Source organism: Temnothorax nylanderi, unplaced genomic scaffold (assembly GCF_030848795.1).
Source record: "Temnothorax nylanderi isolate EJ_2023f unplaced genomic scaffold, tnyl_v1.0 TNYL_tig0328_pilon, whole genome shotgun sequence".
Classification (NCBI taxonomy): Eukaryota; Metazoa; Arthropoda; class Insecta; order Hymenoptera; family Formicidae; genus Temnothorax; species Temnothorax nylanderi.
This window is the reverse complement of record NW_027249390.1, coordinates 35,023-54,786: the sequence shown is the minus strand read 5'-3', so window position 1 is coordinate 54,786 and position 19,764 is coordinate 35,023. Positions and strand designations below refer to the sequence as shown.

Genomic DNA, 19,764 nt, shown 5'->3' with positions numbered 1-19,764 from the left:
AGATAATCGAGAAAAATAGCGGAAAATCTGTGAAAATTGAAATAAACATTTAAAGAAAGAGCAAAAGTATAACATCAAAGAAAGAGAAAAAGTATAACATCAAAATGCGGTCGCAGAACTGATTTAAATATATTTTGGTAAGTTAAATAAAGTGCAAAAAAGGAGGATGTTAAAAAAGGGACGAATTTCGCCCAAAAAGGTGTAAGTAAAAGAAATAGTGTTTTTTGTAGATCTTGATCTCCTGAATACGATAAAGCTAATAAAAAGTTCGTGGTGCTTGGGGAACACCTTGAAAATTGAGCATAAACGTGGTGTATTTACAGAAATTCGGATAATATATGCTATATCATAAAATGTACTGGTGAAAGATTTGTTGGGGAGAGAAAAGGGGGAAGAAAGAGTGTTGTGTGTGTGTGTGTGTGTGTGTGTGTGCGCGTGCGTGCGCGCGCGCGCGCGGGTGCGGGTGTGCGCGTGTGTGCGCGGGTGCGTGTGTGTGTGTATGTGCGCGGGTGCCTGCGTGTGTGTGTGTGCGTGTGTGCGTGCGCGGGTGCGGGTGCGTGTACGTGTGTGTGTGTGTATGTGCGCGGGTGCGAGTGCGGGTGTGCGCGTGTGTGCGCGGGTGCGGGTGTATGTGTGCGCGTGTGTGTGCGCGGGTGCGGGTGCGGGTGCGGGTGCGGGTGCGGGTGCGGGTGCGGGTGCGGGTGCGGGTGCGGGTGCGGGTGCGGGTGCGGGTGCGGGTGCGGGTGCGGGTGCGGGTGCGGGTGCGGGTGCGGGTGCGGGTGCGGGTGCGGGTGCGGGTGCGGGTGCGGGTGCGGGTGCGGGTGCGGGTGCGGGTACGGGTGTGTGCGCGCGTGCGCGTGTATGCGAGTGTGCACACACCCGCACACACGCGCACGCACACGCGCACACCCGCACACACCCGTACCCGCACACGCACCCGCACTCGCGCACGCACACATGCACACACACACGCACACAAAACACTCTTTCTCCTCCTTTTCCCTCTCCCCAACAAATCTTTCACCAGTACATTTTATGATATAGCATATATCTCATCCGAATTTCTGTAAATGCACCACGTTTATGCTCAATTTTCAAGACGTTCCCCAAGCACCACGAACTTTTTATTAGCTTTATCGTATTCAGGAGATCAAGATCTACAAAAAACATTATTTCTTTTACTTACACCTTTTTGGGCAAAATTCGTTACTTTTTTAACATCCTCCTTTTTTGCACTTTATTTAACTTACCAAAATATAATTAAATCAGTTCTGCGACCGCATTTTAATGTTATACTTTTTCTCTTTCTTTGATGTTATACTTTTGCTCTTTCTTTAAATGTTTATTTCAATTTTCACAGATTTTCCGCTATTTTTCTCGATTATCTAAAAATCTAGACGTGATGGAGCAAAACGGTTTACGAATTCGGATTCAGTGACCCAAAATCTATAAGAAACACCTACTCTGATCCCAGTTGCTTTTCAAAAAAATAATTTTGTGGTCCTGTGTTATTTATTTGAAATAGTGATTTAGAGAAAATATTTATTTAACGTTTATTTGACGTTTATTTAATATTTCTTTTACATTGTTCGAGAGCACGCGGTAGCGCGGTGTAGCGCGAGGTAATGAGACGACCACAAGAAAACAGGTAGCAAGTACGAAAATAACGTTTAATAATGTTCAATATGTACAAGAATTTACAAGTCTGTTTCAGGCAAGGTGCCGTGACCGGTGGCGCGCACTGAAGCTAGCACGGCAAAGCGGCAAGATGTAGCGAGTGCTAAAGCGAATTGCGGATGCGAAAGCAAATGCGGATTGCAAAGCGAAAAGCGGTATAAAGCGGTGTGCGGTCGTATTAGATACTAGGCGGTGTATCTAAGCGGGTGATCAGCGAACGAGAGCGATTCGCGGCGCGGCGGCGGTCTTTTATCACCTCCTAGACGAGGCTCCCTCCAGGCTGATCACCAAATAATTTCGAGAGGGTGATTGGCCATTGGCGGCCTACGTCATCGTGCTTACGTCACGGTTTTCATTTGACGATGCGAAGTGATCGTTACATGTTTTCGATCGCTATGTTTACAGCATGGATCTTTCCTTTGTGTAAGAGCGGTTACTTGGCTTTGTTTGTGCGAACTGTTGGCGTGACTTTGTTATTGACTAAATGTTGGCGAATGTTCCGGAAAGCGAATAAAGGAAAAATCCATGCTATAATTTGGCAATGATGCAATCTCTTTAATGCGAGATATCCGATTTTTGCGGAAGGCGTGCGAGCACCAGCATGCAACCGAACGCGCTTTTCGGCATGATTATCGCAATCTCAAACATACATTACTATAATAATTTATTTGCAATAATGATTTTAAAAAACATTTATTTAACGTTTATTTGACATTATTTTAATATTTATTTTACATTAATTATTTATTTGTAATAATAATATGAAAAAAATATTTATTTAATATTTATTTAATATTTATATTTAATATTTACTTCAAATATTATTTTATATTAATTATTTAATTGTAAGAGATGTTTCAATCGAATTTTTCTGTTGTCGTTTTGCTTTATAAATTACGTGCCGTTCCGTAAAAAATTTCCGCGTCATAGGACCCATAAGATTTTTTAACACTTTAAAGATATGTTGTAGACAAGTACAGGTAAGAAGGAAGCGTCAGAGTCGGAGGATCGTCACTTGTCCATTCGATCATCAAAGTCAAGCAACGTGGGCGCGGTACTCTACTCGGATGGGTGACCGGCTTAAGAGAGCAGTTTTTTCAGATGGACGCGCGGTTGTACGCACACCCAATATATAAAAAAACAGTTATGAAAGCGGTTTTTAGATAAAGAAGAAGAACGTTCTTTAAACATTTCTTTGTTGAAAAAGTTGTTAAAATAAGCGTTCTTAAATATTTAAAAAATGTTTAATGTTAATAGAACATTTATTTAATGTTAAAAAAACATTTTTTAACGTTAACAAACGTTTATTTAATATTAAAAATACATTTTTTAATGTTAAAAAACGTTTTTTACAATATTAAAATAAAAATTTTTTTAATAAAAAAAAATGATCTATCCCATTAATTTAAACGTTTTTAAAATTTTTTTTTTCATTACTAAAAATGTTTTTAAAAACGTTTAAGAAATATTTTTTTGCTACTTGGGTTTATTTACATATTTAATTAAATATTCAATTTTTATACTATTAGCTACATGCTTACGCTTAACGAATCTGTTAACGATTGGCCATCATTTTGACAAACAACAGACATGTGCTCATTTAATCAATTTTTTTAAATACAAAAATTTTTAATTAGGTTTACTTCTTTTCACCCAATTATTGTTAAATATTAAAGTTTTTTTACAATAATTATTATTTTTATTTTTAATTGTTCAAATAAATAGTAGGTATTGGGTAGGTATTAGTAGGTATTGGTATTGGTAGGTATTTCGTCAACTGTCTTTGGCTGAATAATAGTGACAGTTGACGTAGCCCTACGTCTACTTTCTTTCGCTGAATACTTTAACGTGAAATAGTGACAGTTGTCGTAGTTCTACGTTGTTGCTTGCGGCACAGTTGTTACTGTGCCCGTTTTTTTTTTATTGTCTTCAGTTGACATTTTACAAACAGAAACCAAAACTTAATCTAAAAACACAAATATGTAAAAATATGACAAAACTGCAATATAAAGACAATTTTTGCGATAAGTATTATTTAAATAACATACCTTCGGCCCTTGAAATTGCTGCTCCAAATACGTGCAATAAAATGTAGACACAATGTGTTGATTTACGAAAAATACGACACTTATAAAATAAATTCTACTGTCGATCGCGTGTTTAAGAACACACACGTCTAATCAATTAAGAATCAATTAACGCTAATTTTGAGTTTAACAGAATCAATATTTAAGTTAAATTTTTAGATTAATCGCGAGACCGAAAAGCGTATTGACGTTTACGAAAACATAACCTTTCACATGCGGTTGGACGGAAAATGACGGACAAATATACTTACTTTTTTAGAGCTCTATTATATCACGTGGAGGTGTTTATTGATTAGAGCTTATTACGTAAAATATATGTTATAACAACTTATAACAATATGGGTTGATTCATGTAATGTGTTATTGTACAATCTGTATAAAAGTGATCATTGAAATAAAATGTTTTTGTGTTGCAATAAAATATTTTTTTAAAATTATAACTTTAAGTTTTATTAACATAAACCTTTCATTTATAAACCAAATTTACGTAAAATATAAAGAATGAAAACATGTCTACAATATGATTTTAAAAGACGACTAAAAGATATCTAATATCGGATGTCTTTTAGTCATCTTATAAGTTTTGGCTATAAGACGACATTTAGTGGGACATAAGTCATCTTTTAATCAACTTTAAGCTCTAACGAAAAGATATTTATGCCGAAAATTTGTCATCTTTTAGTCATTTTTTAGACATCTTTGTGCTTTCTGGGTATTATTAATGCGCCAGACATATGTATATTACAATTCTATTGTTTAAATTTTTCTTTCTAAAAAAGGATCATTATATTATAAAGTTATGTCGGACTTCCGCTTCTGATGCGACAGAGTGACACGTGGCGATTAGGAGCGAGCTTTCGGTAGTATGCGAGCGTGTAGGAGAAGGCTGGTGAAGGTGTACTAGGTGCGCAACTAAGTTTCCGGGTTTCACACATAGATGGCACCAATAACACATGTACTCGACTTACATGTCTGAAGTTGTCTGAAGTTATAGCTTGAACATCTGTTAACAATAACCAGTCGTTATATAAACACATATCGCAACGCAAAAATATTTTTTCTAACAACGGAGATGTCGAGTTTTGTGCCAAATAAACAGCATTTGCGGGAAGCTTTGCTTTTCTGCTTTAACTTGAAAAAAAAATGCAACTGAAGCACGTCGTTTGCTTGAGGAGGCCTACGGCGAACATGCACCATCGAAAACTACCTGTGAAGATTGGTTTAAACGCTTCAGAAGTGGCGATTTCGACACTGAGGACAAGGAGCGCTTTGGTGGGACCAGAAAGGAATCGTGTACTATGAGCTGCTGAAACCGGGCGAAACTGTCAATGGGCATCGCTCCCGACAACAACTGATCAATTTAAACCATACATTGCTCGAAAAACGGCCAGAATGGGACACGAGACACGAACGAGTGATATTGCAGCACGACAACGCTCCGTGCCATCGCAGTTCCATCGTCCAGGACACCATCAAAACGCTGAAATGGGATCTGCTACCGCACCCGCCGTATTCGCCAGACCTGGCGCCTTACGATTATCACTTGTTCCGATCGATGGCGCATGGCTTGGCTGGGCTACACTTGACCAATTTCGAAGAAGTGCAAAATTGGTTGGATGAATGGTTTCGGTCCAAAGACGCGTCGTTTTATTGTCGCGGTATTCATGTATTGCCAGAGAGATGGCGAAAATGTATAGCTAGCGAGGGACGATACTTTGAATAAACCATTTTTTGTATTTTTCTTGAAATTTTCCATTTTTTATTGATCAAAAAAACCCGGAAACTTAGTTGCGCACCTAGTAAGTAAATTAAAGAGAGAGTGGAGGAGGTGAGTGTGTGGGGGAATGGAAAGAGATAAGGAAATAAAGAGAGAGAGGGAGAGAAAGGGAGTTTGGTCGAAGTAGTTGAGAGCGGGACGGCCAGAGAGTACGAGAAGTATAGAGAGCGCTCGGTGTCGAGCGGTAAGGCAGGTAGGGACTACAGAGGTGATAGAAAGAAAGAGGCGGAGAGTGATAGGCAGAGGGAACAAGATGATTGGGAAGATAGGGTATAGTGGGAGAGATAGAGGGTGAGAGAAAGATGTGGGAGCCTCGAGAATGTGGAGATGTTAAAAAGGAAAAGGGATGATTCTAGGAAGCAGAAGAGGAGGGGGGAGTTGTTTAGGGGTAGTAAAAAGACTCCCAAATACTCGGGTGGGGTAAAGAAGGAGGAGAGTGAGTTAAAAGAGGTTATTAAGAGGTAGAGGGAAAAGGTCATGAGGGAAATGAAAGGAATGAAAGAGTAGAAGGAGGATTATAGACAGATGATGGAGGAAGTAAAGGAGGGATTCAGAGAGCAGCGGAGGATGATGAGAGAGGAAATGAAGGAGATGAGAAGAGAGTTTAAAGAGGAGCAGAGAAAGTGGAAGGAAGAGAGGGAAGAGATAATAAATTGCATTAAAAGATTAGAAAAGAAAGTGAAGGAGTTGGAAAAGAGCAGGGGGAGGGAGAGTAAAGTAGGGAAAGACGGAGAGGGGGAAGAGATAGGGACAAGATAAGGAAGCTGGAAAGAACAATGGAGGAGCGTGAAGAGAGAAGGAAGACTGTAATAATAAAAGGTTTAGAGGTAAAAAAAGGAAATAGGCGGTAGGAAAAGTATTAAGGGTCATAAGGGTGAGGCCGGTGAGGTAAATATAGAGGAGGTTAAAAGAGAGGGATGGGGAAAAGGGTAGAGAGATGGTTTTGGTAAAGACGAGAGATGAGGAGCAAAGAGGTAAATTCTGGAAAGAAAGAGAAATTTGAAAGGCAGGAAGAAGAGGATTTTGGAGGACTGGACATTGAAAGAGAAGAAAATGAAATGGAGGCTGGAGAAGATTGCGAGCTGGGAAGAGAGAACGAGAAAAAGGATGAAGCTAGTATTTGGGAGGTTATGAATAGATGAGCAATGCTGGAAATGAGATGAGGAATAGGAAATACTTAAGGATAATAGAGGGAATAAGAGAAGAGAAGTTTAGGGGGGAGAAAAGGGGAAACGAAAGGGGAAGCGCAGTAGAAGTAGAGAAAGAGAGGAGAGGGGAAAGGAGGGAGGAAAAGGGGAGATAAAAGGGAGGGAAAGGAGTGGAACGTTACCTTCTGGAATGTGGCAGGATTGGAAAATATAAGGATAAGGATTTTTGGACAGGATTGAAAAAATAAGATGTGATGACACTAATGGAAACTTAGACGGTAGAGGATAGAAAAGAGTAAAGGAGAGGATGGGTATGAATGGGGAATACAAGCAGCAAGGAGAAAGAACAAAAAGGGAAAAGCTATGGGGGAATGATAATGGGAATAAGGAAGAAGCTGGTAAAAAAAGAGAAAGGATAGACGGGGATTGAAAAGGAGATAATGGTAGATAGAGTAAGACAGAAGGAAGAGAGATGGAAAATAATGGGAGTCTATGCAGAGGAGGGCATAGAGAAAGCTTTGAGGGGTTTGGAGCAATGGATAGAGGATAGGGAGGTTGGAGTTAGAACATTAGGGGTACTCAAATAAGTTAGAGTTTAACGGTTTGACAGGTTATGTCGGGTTAAAGTCGAGTAAAAGTTAATTTTTAAACTTTGGGCGCGCTACTCTTTAAGGTTATGCAAAATACATAAGTGACTCATTAACCTATCACATTAATCTTTGGGTTAAAAGTTTAAAAATTAACTTTTTACCCGACTTTAACCCGACATAACCTGTCAAACCGTTAAACTCTAACTTATTTGAGTACCCCTATTGATAGAGAGAGATTTTAATGCAAGAAGGGGGGCAAGTAAGGGAAGAAAGAGCTAGGTGAGGATGGGGTGGGAGAATTAGGAAAGAGGAGGTCAAAGGACAGAAATATTAATAGGGAGAATAAGCTTATGGTGGACTTCCTTGAAAAAAGAGGATGGTGCATCTTTAACGGAAACATAAAGGGAGAGGAGGTGGAGTTTACCTATGGGGAGAAAAGGGGGTGAAGAGAGGGAAGGGGTACACAGTCATAGACTATATAATAGGAGATGAGGAGGTAAAAGATAAGGTAAAGAGATCAGAATAGGAGATAGTGGATTCCGACTATCAGCCAGTGGAGGTATGATTAAAAGAGGTGTACAAGAGAGGGAGGGGATGTAGGAGAAGAGGAAGGAGTTGGAGAGGGGTTTAGAATGAGGAGAGGATGCGTAGGTTCAGGCAAAAATTGGATAAGGTAGAATTAAGGGAGAAAGAGGTAGAGGAGGAATGAGGGGAGGAGATGGAGGAAAGGCTGAAGGAGGCAATGAGTGAAATAGAGGGTGAATTAGGAAAGGGGGAAAAGAGGAAAGTGGGATGGTGGGATGAGGCGTGTTTAGAGAAGAAGAAAAAAGTAAGAAGGGAACTAAAAAAAAGGAATTGGAGACGTAGAGGAAGGAATGGGGAGAAGTATAGAAGAAGGAAGTAGGAGTATGTGGGAGGAAAAAGGAGGAGAACAGGTGGAAAAAAGGGCGGCAAAAGCCAGAAGGGAGAATAAAGTATAGGAAATTGTAAATAAGGAGAGGAAGAGACGCAGGAAAGTGAACGAAGGAATAGGAATGGGGGAGTGGAAAGAGCACTTCACGAGTCTGCTGGCAGGAGTGAAAGATAGGTTTACTAAAGGAGGAAAAAAAGGAAAAGAGGAAAAGAGGAAAGGAGAGAAAAGGGAGAAGGAAATAAGTAAGGAGGAAGTAGAAAAAATTATAAGAAAATTGAAGAAAGAGAAGGCAGCAGGGATTGATGAAATTCCGAGTGAAGTGTGGAAACACGGAGAAGAGTTGGAGGAGTGGATTAGAGATTTTTGTAACAAGGTTTGGAAGGGAGAAGGTTGACCGGAGAACTGGAAGAGGGGATGATCATACCTATAATGAAGAAGAGGAAAAGGGAGAGAGTGGAGGATTACAGAAATGTCACATTATCTACCCTGTATAAGGTGTATGTGGCAGTGCTGGCAGAGAGGTTAAGGGAGGAAGTGGAAAGAAAGAGCATTATCCCACCAAACTAGACAGGATTTAGAAATATAATGGAGGACAGTAGATAACATCTATGTGCTTAATTATCTGTAAAGAAATTATTGCAAAAAATATTATTTTTCGCAATAATTTCTTTACAGTTAAAATTGCCAGTCACGTCAAAGAATTAACTATCAACTTAATTATCTGGTCAACAGACAATTAGGAAGGAAGGAAGAAAAGCTGGTGGCGATGTTTGTGGACCTTAAAGCGGCATTCGACTCGATAGATAGGAGGGTTTTGATTGAGGCAATGAGGGAGCGAGGAATCAGGAAAGGGTTAATAGAGAGGATCCAAGAGGTATTGAGGGAAGACAAGAAGTAAGGTCAGAATAGGAAAGGATCTAGGAGAATGTTTTTGGACGGCGCAAGAGGGGTAAGGCAAGGGTGTCCGTTGAGCCCGCTGCTGTTTATCATTTAGATAGCGGACTTGGAAAAAGAGATGGGAAAGGTCAAGTGGAAAAGGTTAAGCTAGGTGGAAGATGGGTATGCTCTAGAGTACGCGGGTGACATAGTATTAATGGCAGAGAGGAAGGATGAAATGATGGGAAGATTTGAGAATTATTTGGACAGGAAAAGACTGGAATTAAATGCAGAGAAAACTAAGATTATGAGATTTAGAAAGGGAGGAGGAAGAATTAGGAAAAGATATTGGAGGTGGAAAGAAAAGAGAGTGGAGGAGGTAAAGGAGTTCCGGTACCTAGGATATATGCTTCAAAGGACGGTGGACAAGAGGCGCACATAAAAGAAAGGGTTAGGAAGGTGGCGTCAATAATGGGGCAAGTATGAGGGATGGGAAAAAGGAGGTTTGGCAAGAATTGGGAAAGAAGACTGTGGCTGTTCGATAAGCTAGTGTGGACGATGTTGAGGTATGTGGCGGAAGTGTTGGAGCTGGGAAAAGAGGGAGTAGATAGAGAGATTAGAAAAAAGATATTTGAAATGAGCTTAGAGTAGACGGGAGGACGCCGGGTTATTTATGAGGGAAGAGTTGCAGAGGGAAAAGTTAGGAGGTAGGGCTGGAAGACGGGCGTGGGGATTTGAAAAAAGAATAGAAGAAGGAGGAGGAAGCGAGGTGGCAAGGATGTGCTGGGAGGAATTGCGGGAAAGAGCGGTGAAGGGCAGGGTGAGCTCGAGTTGGGAGGAAGGAAGGAGAACAATTTTCGGCGATAGAGGAGTATATTAGAGAAAGTGGAAAGGGAGGGAGAAAAGGCAAAGGCTTGGTTCGACGAGATGGAGAAGAGGAAAAAAGAAAAGCAAAGAACAAAGAGATCTCGGGAAAAAGGATTAGATCTGACCAGATCAAATTATATCTCAGCAGATCTTTATCTGGTCAGATATGCTCAGATATGACTTCTCATGTCTGCGTAGATCTGGTCATATATGTTTATATATAACTATATATAACTATATATGAGGTGTCTGGTTTTTGACGGCTCAGATCGGAACATATCTGCTTAAATCGGACCATATCTGCTCAGATCGAATCATATCTGTGATTGAATTTCATCGAAACAGTCTAGATCTGACTGTATCTGTTTAGATATAACCATATATCTGGGGCATTCCATGCCAAATCACCGAGGATTTTCCTCGACCATTTTTTATTTGACGGAAACTTTTTTGTGTTTTTATACTAAATGAAAGTAGCTTCCATGATTTTTTTTAGATTTTTATCTCTACCCATACTTAAGGGGGTATGCCACCTTTGTGGGTCGAAAAAATTCAAATTTTTTTTGCTTAAATAGAATATAATTCCATTCATATTAAGTCAGTCTGGAACTCTTTTCATGTTGAAAATAGCCATGTTTGTGCGTAACTCCATAGCGCGCAGAGAGAGCCTCGGAGCGCTGTCCGAGTGTTCTTCCTTTCTACTTTATTTGTCGAGTATTTGAGGCTTCCTGATAGTTCAGAACAGTATGGTAGATGTCACTTTCAACAGTATATACCTTTCATATAATATTTTATTTCATGCAAGAATTAGTATTTACTGCAAACACGTGCGAGCAGTTTCGGTCCACCGGTTTCGGCGTGTTGCATCGAATTAAAACGTTGTAAAATTTTTGTAATAATGATGAGAAAAAGAATATTTATAGATAAGAAAGGAAGTAGCAAAAGTACACGTGCATCTCAAAGTTCGATATCGGGAAGGCAGCCGAGAAATCGGTATTCTGCAGAAGGTGAAACTGAATCTGTGAGCGCATCGGCGAAAAAAACTGAAAACGAGTGCGAACGATTACGAGATACACGTAGACAATGCTTTCGGATATCGTTTAATTAATTTTATTACCGTTTTTACAACAATTTCGCAATTAGTTGTGTGCAAAACATGTGGCTCGAATATCAAGTTTCAAGAAAGCAGTTGTCGCGGTCTAGGTTTCAAAATTGCTGTGATTTGTGAAAAGTGCGAGCCACAATATGTCAACACTAGTCCATAAACAATCACGCATACGAGATAAATCGCAGAATGGTATTTTCAATGAGATTACTCGGAATAGGAATCAACGGAATTAAAAAATTTTGTTCATTTATGTGTTTGCCCACGCCAGTGTATCATTCTTTTTACGACAAAATAATTGAAAACATTCGTGTTGCCACTAATGCTGTACGTGATATTTCAATGAAACGAGCAGCTGCAAAAGAAAAGGAGATGTCATTGGAAAGAGGACAGACAAGCGGAATAACGGTTTCTGGTGACGGGACGTGGAAAAAGAGGGGATTTTCGTCTTTGTTCGGCGTCGTCTCACTAATAGGGTGGTCCACGGGAAAAGTTGTCGACGTTGAAGTGAAATCGAAATTTTGTAAGGCCTGCAGTTTTTGGAAAGGAAAAGAAGAAACAAGGGAATATGAAGAATGGGCTGAAAATCACGAAGCAGTATGCGAAAGAAATCACGAAGGTTCATCAGGAAAGATGGAAGTGGATGCAGTCGTAGAAATGTTTCAGCGTTCAGAAAAATTGCACGATTTAAAATACTCTCATTACATCAGAGACGGGGACAGCAAAACATATAAAGGCATTGTTGATTCGAAACCTTACAAAGATTTGAATGTTTGTAAAAAAGAATGCATAGACCATGTTCAAAAACGTATGGACACGAGATTGCGCAATTTAAAAAAAAATGTACGTGGTCTTGGAGGCCGAGGAAAATTAACAGCCAAACTGATTGACGAATTAACAATATACTACGGTTTAGCTATTCGCAGAAATACTAATTCCATCGAAGATATTGTTTTGCAGCTCTCATTGAGCCGGGTGCACGGCACGTATTTTCTCGTCTTCGGATAAATAAACTTCGCTTAATATTCTTTAATACAATTTTCCTTTATTGCGCGTACAAAATAATACGTCCGTCGTTCGGGACGGCTAAACTCTCTCTGTCGTGATCGTCGATGTACAACGACACCGTGTGTCGAATCGGTACTGCCGAGCTAGTAGATACGAAGCAAGCGCCTCCAGGTGGCATGTGGCGACATCAATTGTTACTAGCAGGGTCTAGTTTCCTTCGCGCGACAGTTCTTGCGCGGAAATCTTTGCGCGGCAGCGCCATCATAACATAAATTTAAATCTTTGGTTAACAGCCAAAACATACCGCGCGCCTTGATGGGCTAGGCTTATCAACCTGAAACATAAAATATGAGTACACAAAGAACTAAGTTTCAATAGGTAATATGCATATCCTGGAAGCAGGCCGCTTAAAGGTTCCTTTAGCGGTTTTCAAAGTCGCCGCTCTGATTATTCCATCATGTCCCGGATGGATTGCAACAATTCGACCAGTAAGCCAAGATAGAGGTGGTAGGTCATTCTCTCGTACGACTACCATTTGACCTATCTGAAGTTGGGGCCCAATAGTTTGCTTCCATTTGGATCGTTGTTGTAATGTATTAAGATAGTCCGCTGACCATTGTCTCCAAAACTGCTGACGCATCTGCTCGATACGCTGCCAGCGAGATAAACGATTTGATGGCAAGTCCTGCAATGTAGGTTCTGGATACGAAATAAGTGAGTCTCCAATTAAAAAGTGCCCAGGGGTTAGGTAAGAGTGGTCTAAAGGATCAGAAGATAAAGGTGTTAAGGGTCTTGAGTTTAATATCGCCTCGATTTGCAATAATAATGTAACTGCCTCCTCAAATGTCAACGATCCGTCGGCGGAGACTCTAGTTAAATGATGTTTTGTGGAGCGAACGGCAGACTCCCATAACCCACCGAAATGAGGTGCTCGAGGAGGGATGAAGTGCCAAGTAATAGCGTCTTCTGCCATCTTGTTAGTGATGCTATGTCAAAACTCTTCTCGATTGAAGAAAGTCCGTAACTCTTCTAACTCGCGGTTGACTCCCACGAAGTTAGTTCCATTGTCTGAATAGATGTTAGCCGGCCTCCCTCGTCGACCAATGAAACGCTTTAATGCACTTAAGAATCCTTCTGTAGTTAGATCCGATACAACTTCAATGTGGACCGCTTTCGTGACGAAACAGACAAACACTGCAATCCAAGCCTTAGATTTTTTTGCATTTCTTCGCTTTCCTTCACGAAGGAATATGGGCCCACAATAATCAACGCCTGTATTATGAAATGGCCGAGCGGGAGTCACACGTGTTGTCGGAAGATCGCCCATAATTTGCTGCGATATACGGGGCCTCGCCTTAACACAGATGATACATTTATGTACAACGTCGCGAACAATCCCTCTAACACTCACAGGCCAATAACGATCTCTTATAGCTGCTAAGGTGGCCTGAGGTCCTGCATGAAGTAGTCTCTTATGTTCTTGCTCAATAATGAGACGAGTGAGTCGATGACGTGCCGGTAATATCAACTGATGCTTGTTTTCATAGGAGATATTGGCATTTTTTAAGCGCCCACCAACTCTTAATAAGCCTTCGCGATCCAAGAAGGGATGCAAAGCAAGTAAACGACTGTCCCTTCTAATTGCTCTTTGATTTTCAATAGCCTCGATTTCCTGGTGAAACGTTATTCGCTGTACTCTTTTGATGATGATCCTTTAGGAGGCTTCCAATTCTTGAGCCGAAATTGGATCGAACCTTCGATCCTTTGGTTTGGATCTCGCGTTCTGCATAAAGTGAAAACATGTCGCAATCGTTTTAATCAATCGAGCATATGACGAAAATCTATCGATTATGTCGAATTCTTCTGGTGAAGTAGAAATGGCTACGATCGTCTTTCGCTGTTCAGGTAATTCTTCCAAGTTAACTGAAGAACGCTTGATTTTAGGCCATGAAGATTCGTCGTTGCGTAACCACGATGGACCATTCCACCATAGATCTGCATCTTTGAGAACTGCAGGGGTGGCTTCACGCGATAGAATATCCGCAGGGTTACAATCAGTACCCACATGAGACCAGCTTTGAACAGACGTGAGTTCCTGTATTTCGCCCACTTTATTGGCAACTAATGTGTTGAATCTGCGACTTTGGGAGTTAATCCAATGCAAAACTATCTCAGAATCTGTCTGAAGATATATTGCGTCGATCTTTAATTCCAAAATGGGAACGACCTTGTCGGTTAATTGCGCCAACAGTTGCGCAGCGCTTAGCTCTAATCGAGGCAAAGTCACAGCCTTCAGGGGTGCAACCCGTGACTTTGCGCATAATAGCCTCGTGGAATGCACTCCGCTTTGACTCGTAGTGCGCAGGAATAAGCATGCTCCATATGCATTCTGACTTGCGTCGCAAAACCCGTGTATCTCAATACGTACACTTGATTTAACTTCCACGGCCTTGCGAGGAATCCGGATATCATTTAACTGGCTAAGCTGTGACCTGTAATTAATCCATTGCGTGTGTAGTTCTGTGGGCAGAGACTCATCCCAGCCGAGCTGCAATGCCCACAGTCGTTGAATCAACATCTTTGCTTGTATTATGACCGGTCCAAGGAGACCTAAAGGATCAAATATCTGTGCGACACATGACAAAATTGTTCTCTTTGTCACGCGCTGATTATTATTTGCTTCAACTTGTATTCGATATAGCAATGCATCATCCGTTGGGTTCCATTGAATGCCCAGTGTTTTGCACATACCTTCTTTGTCCAATGTTCGCGTTGAATTCATCGTGGAAGAGTCAGGAAGATTAGTAAGCAGGTCGGGACTATTAGAAGCCCATTTGCGTAATACGAAGCCACCCTTTTCTAGAAGCTTCGTTGTTTCATCACGAACTTGCAGAGCTGCTTTCTTCGTGTTTTCCCCCGTAATAACATCGTCAACATCAAAGTCACGTAATACGATTTTAGATCCAATCGGGAAGTTTTTTGCCTCAGTCTCTGCCAGTGTTCTCATTGACTTAATGACAAGGAAAGCTGCCGAACCAGTGCCGTACGTGACTGTCAATAATTCTAGCTCCCTTATCGGAACATCGGGAGTATCACGCCACAGGATGCGTTGCAAGGGTACCTGTGATTCGTTGACCAGCACCTGGCGATACATCTTTGTTATATCTGCAACTAAAACAAACTCAAACGTACGAAATCTGGTAATAATCGAAAAGAGATCCTGCTGCAGTGAGGGCCCGACCATCAGGCAGTCATTGAGCGAAACGCCCGTTGTCGTTTTGCACGAGGCGTTGAACACTACTCTTAATTTGGTCGTATCACTCTCTTCTTTGATCACGCAATGATGCGGCAAATAGCAATGCGGGATGGTCTCTGTATCGTGACTTTGAACCTCCCTCAGATGCCCCAATGCTTCGTATTCATGGATGAAGTCCACGTAATCCCTTTTGAGCGACGGATTACGATTTAAGCGGCGTTCGAGCCTTTTAAATTGTCTCATGGCAATGTCCTTAGATTGGCCGAGGCGTGCCAATTCTTCGTGCTTGATCGGAAGTTTAACTATGAATCTGCCCATCGAATTTCTCTTGACAGTTGACTCAAAATGTTCCACACATTTGCGATCCTCCACTGACATCTTGATCCTCCGCGCGCCATGCTCGATTTCCCAAAATCTTGCTATGGCAGCATCCAGTGCTTCATTGGTGATGAGATTACAAATCGTTGCTTCGGGCTGCATCCTTTTGGTGATGATGCCACCTCCTGCGACCCAGCCAAATAGTGTTTTCTGCCAACGTGGCTGATCTGGTGTAGTCTTTATCTGACCTACGCAGAGGAGATCCCAAAAGATTCCTGCTCCTATGAGTATGTCTATCTTTGATGTCTCCATAAAATTGGGATCCGCTAACTTGATTCCTGGTGGAACGCGAATGTCCAATCTTCTCATTGATGTATTTGGAATGTCCTGTACGATCTTGCGTAGCACAAGACATCTGAGCTCTGCTTTGAAACCATTGAGGCGCGATTGCACCATCACGTTGACGTAGCTATGCGTTTCAGTGCTCGATTCTCCCACTCCGCTTATTGGCACAGAGGTAGGAAATCGCTTGAGCCCGAGCCTTTCGACTAGTTCTGATGTTACGAAATTCGATTGCGAGCCAGCATCGAGAATAGCTCGACAGGGTAGAATGTTTCCTTTACTATCCTGAACATGAATGATTGCTGTGGACAGTAAGACATGCTGTCCTGACAACCGTGTAGCATGATTTACGCTCGTCAATGATGTTGATTGCACGGAATTCACCACATCCGTGGACTTCGCTTCAATTTCCTTTGCTTGAGGGGTTGATTCCATATGTAACAAAGTATTGTGCCTCTTAGTACACTTCTTACACGAGCCGGCGTTGCAATTCTTCGCTCGATGATCTGTGGATTTGAGACAATTTAAACACAGCTTGAGGGCTTTGATTTCTTGAAAACGCTTGTCGACTGAAAACCCGAGAAATTTGCCACAAAGAAAGATAGGATGATCGTCTTTGCAAAGGGCACACCCTGATTTATCGGTTGCTACGTTTGACAAAGTAGCCTTCTTTGTATTCGTTTTACTAATGCCATTAGACGATGCGGAGCATTGAGGATTTCTATCAATCGCTTCTAACGCGCGACACCTATGAGCCAAAAAATCCGTTAATTGCTTGAGAGTCGGAATATTTGAGTCTTTGAGGCTAGTTTCCCATTCTTTGTTTGTGACCGGAGGCAATTTACTTGTAATGACATAAATGATAAGATCGTCCCATTGGTCGATAGGACGTCTTAATACCTTTAACGCTCGCAAATGCTTTAATACATTATCCAAAAGATGCCTCAGTTCCGCATGATTTTCCTTATGCAGCACGGGTTGCCCGAATATCGCTTTAATGTGCTTCTGCATTATAACCCGCTGGTTATCATATCGCTCGTTTAGCATCGCCCATGCTTCTTCGTAATTTTCGGCCGCTAATTCTAATGAACTAATAACGTCTGCAGCTTCGCCTTTGAGAGATGCTCGCAGATAATGCATCTTTTGTACGGTAGGTAATGCAGTGTTCTCGTGTATCATCGAATGAAACACATCATGAAAGGGATGCCAATCCTCGTACGAACCCGAAAACGTGGGAAGGTCGATTCGCGGTAACTTCATATTAACGTCGACTTGCGGAGGGTTATCGCGATTGCCCGGCAATCGAAACCTCGCGAACGGATTGGGACCGGCAGCGCCCATCTGTGCTGTGCGCTCAATTATGAGCTCCTCGAACTTCGCGTCGACTTCGAAATATTTTTCTTCGAACAATTTACGCTCTTCGTTATGTACGATTTCCTGTTCATTCGCGTTTTCAAACATCTCAATGTCCGATTGTGCGTCTTCGAATGATTGCCAACACTCGCGAAACTTTGCTTGTCTCTGCTGCAATTTGATTATCGACACGCATTTGTCGCCTATTTCGTCAACGAACGTTTTCCCGCGCGTACACGCGGACTTTGCTTGAGATCGCTTCGTCTTTGCGGCACGTTGCGCGAATTCTTGTTCCGCCATCTTTGAAACTCGATACAACGGGAATGGACTGTAAATGGATGGAATGGGCAACGGAGACTCACCTGAAGGTCACGTATCTGAATCGTTGCCTTTATCTTATGCTTTGCGTAATGCGTAATGCGCCTTTGCTTTGTGTGCAAACTGCCTTTCTTGCACAAATTCGTCACACCATCGACAACGGATGAGGCGTGTATTCCCGATCTTTGCTACCTTTGCTGACACGCCCTTGCGAACCTTGAATGCCTTTGCACGAGACCGGACTTCTGAGTATCCGGCTCGAAGGACCATATGTTGTGCAGCTCTCGTTGAACCGGGTGCACGGCACGTATTTTCTCGTCTTCGGATAAATAAACTTCGCTTATTATTCTTTAATACAATTTTCCTTTATTGCGCGTACAAAATAATACGTCCGTCGTTCGGGACGGCTAAACTCTCTCTGTCGTGATCGTCGATGTACAACGACACCGTGTGTCGAATCGGTACTGCCGAGCTAGTGGATACGAAGCAAGCGCCTCCAGGTGGCATGTGGCGACATCAATTGTTACTAGCAGGGTCTAGTTTCCTTCGCGCGACAGTTCTTGCGCGGAAACCTTTGCGCGGCAGCGCCATCATAACATAAATTTAAATCTTTGGTTAACAGCCAAAACAGATATAAAGCGCGAAATATGGGCGACTTTATTTCACAAGATTTCCACGGATAGCGCACCGCAGCACGACCGTTGCCCAGTCGGAGAAACTTCTTGGTGTTCTTGGCAGCAGGCGAAAGCGCACAACAAATTGCATGAATACCAACACAAAGAAGCTTTGAAGGATGAAATTTTTACAGCTGTGAAGCCTATTTATGAAGAACTCAGTCGTGACGAGTTACTGTCCCGCTGTCTTGGCGGGTTTACACAAAACAGCAATGAAAGCTTTAATGCTGTGCTGTGGTCAATAGCGCCGAAAGCGTTCCACAGTAGCAAAGTAATCGTCGATATTGCCGCCAATATTGCAGTTTGCAATTTCAACTACGGTTTGCGGAGCATTATGGAAATTATGCAAGTTTTAAACCTGACTATTGGAAGTACTTGCTATAATTTCTGCATTGAAGCCGACGAACGCCGGATCCGCGCAGCTGAGCGCGCCATGACTGAGGAAGCAAAAGAAGCTCGCCGACAACAAATTTCAAACAGAAAGGCCACAAATGACAAAGATGTTAATCTAGAAGGACAACTGTATGGTGCAGGCATTGCCGATTAAAGGTGAGAGAAGCTAATAATTACAAGTTTTCTCGTTGCAAAACTTTAAACACGATTTCTGAAAAATGCCATTTTTCAAACTGGTGTACATCATAACTCCCACAATTTTAATCGGATTGACATGAACCAAATTTTTTTCTACTCTAAATGAACTTCTTTATGGAGGTACGTAGCCGTTTTTAAATTGGATTGTTAGTTTTTTTTTGGGAACCAATTTTATACACGATTTTTTAGTGTAAATTTGGACACTTTTGTTCAAATTAGTGTCAATTTCGCAAAAATCAGTATTTTTCAAAAATCCTACGTACCTCCATAGCCAATCTATCACAGATTAAGAATTTTTTTGGATTTCTGTTCTAGGTCATACCAGTCAGCCGAAATCGTGTACACCAGCTGGACCCCCGTGACGCACACGGTCTCTTTTGACAGGGTGTATATTTTATATACAAATAATTTTATGTACAACAAAATTTTTTTTTACATCTTCAATGTATAATAAAAAGACCCCTTAAAGCCGATTTTCGATTGCTCTATTCCTTATATGTTACAAAAAATCGTGAAAAAGAGGTTAAATTTCATGCTCAAAGGTGGCATACCCCCTTAAGTTATAGGTTTTTTCAAAAAAATGCAGTTTAAAATTTCAAATGCCTGTAACTTTAAGAAGAAAAAAGATATTGTAAAATATGAGGTAATCTTTTTTTTTTTCGTTTTGACGTAGAACTACGTCTTTGTCGACAGTAAGGGGGGGGGGAGGTAAATCCAGGCACAGCCTGCAACGAAAACATGCAGCCTGCAACGAAAACATGTCACACTTTGAACGTTTATATCTTCGAAACTAATAATCGTAGAGTAATAAATAAGGTCATTCGAAAGGGGTTACCGATTTCTATCTTAACAAATCTCCATGAT

At 41.5% G+C, this 19,764-nt stretch overlaps 1 pseudogene; it reads left to right on the top strand.

Annotated features, from left to right (window-relative positions):
- The first annotated feature begins 11,825 nt into the window (after positions 1-11,825).
- Positions 11,826-18,856, top strand: LOC139781305 (uncharacterized; annotated as a pseudogene).
- The last annotated feature ends 908 nt before the right edge of the window (positions 18,857-19,764 follow it).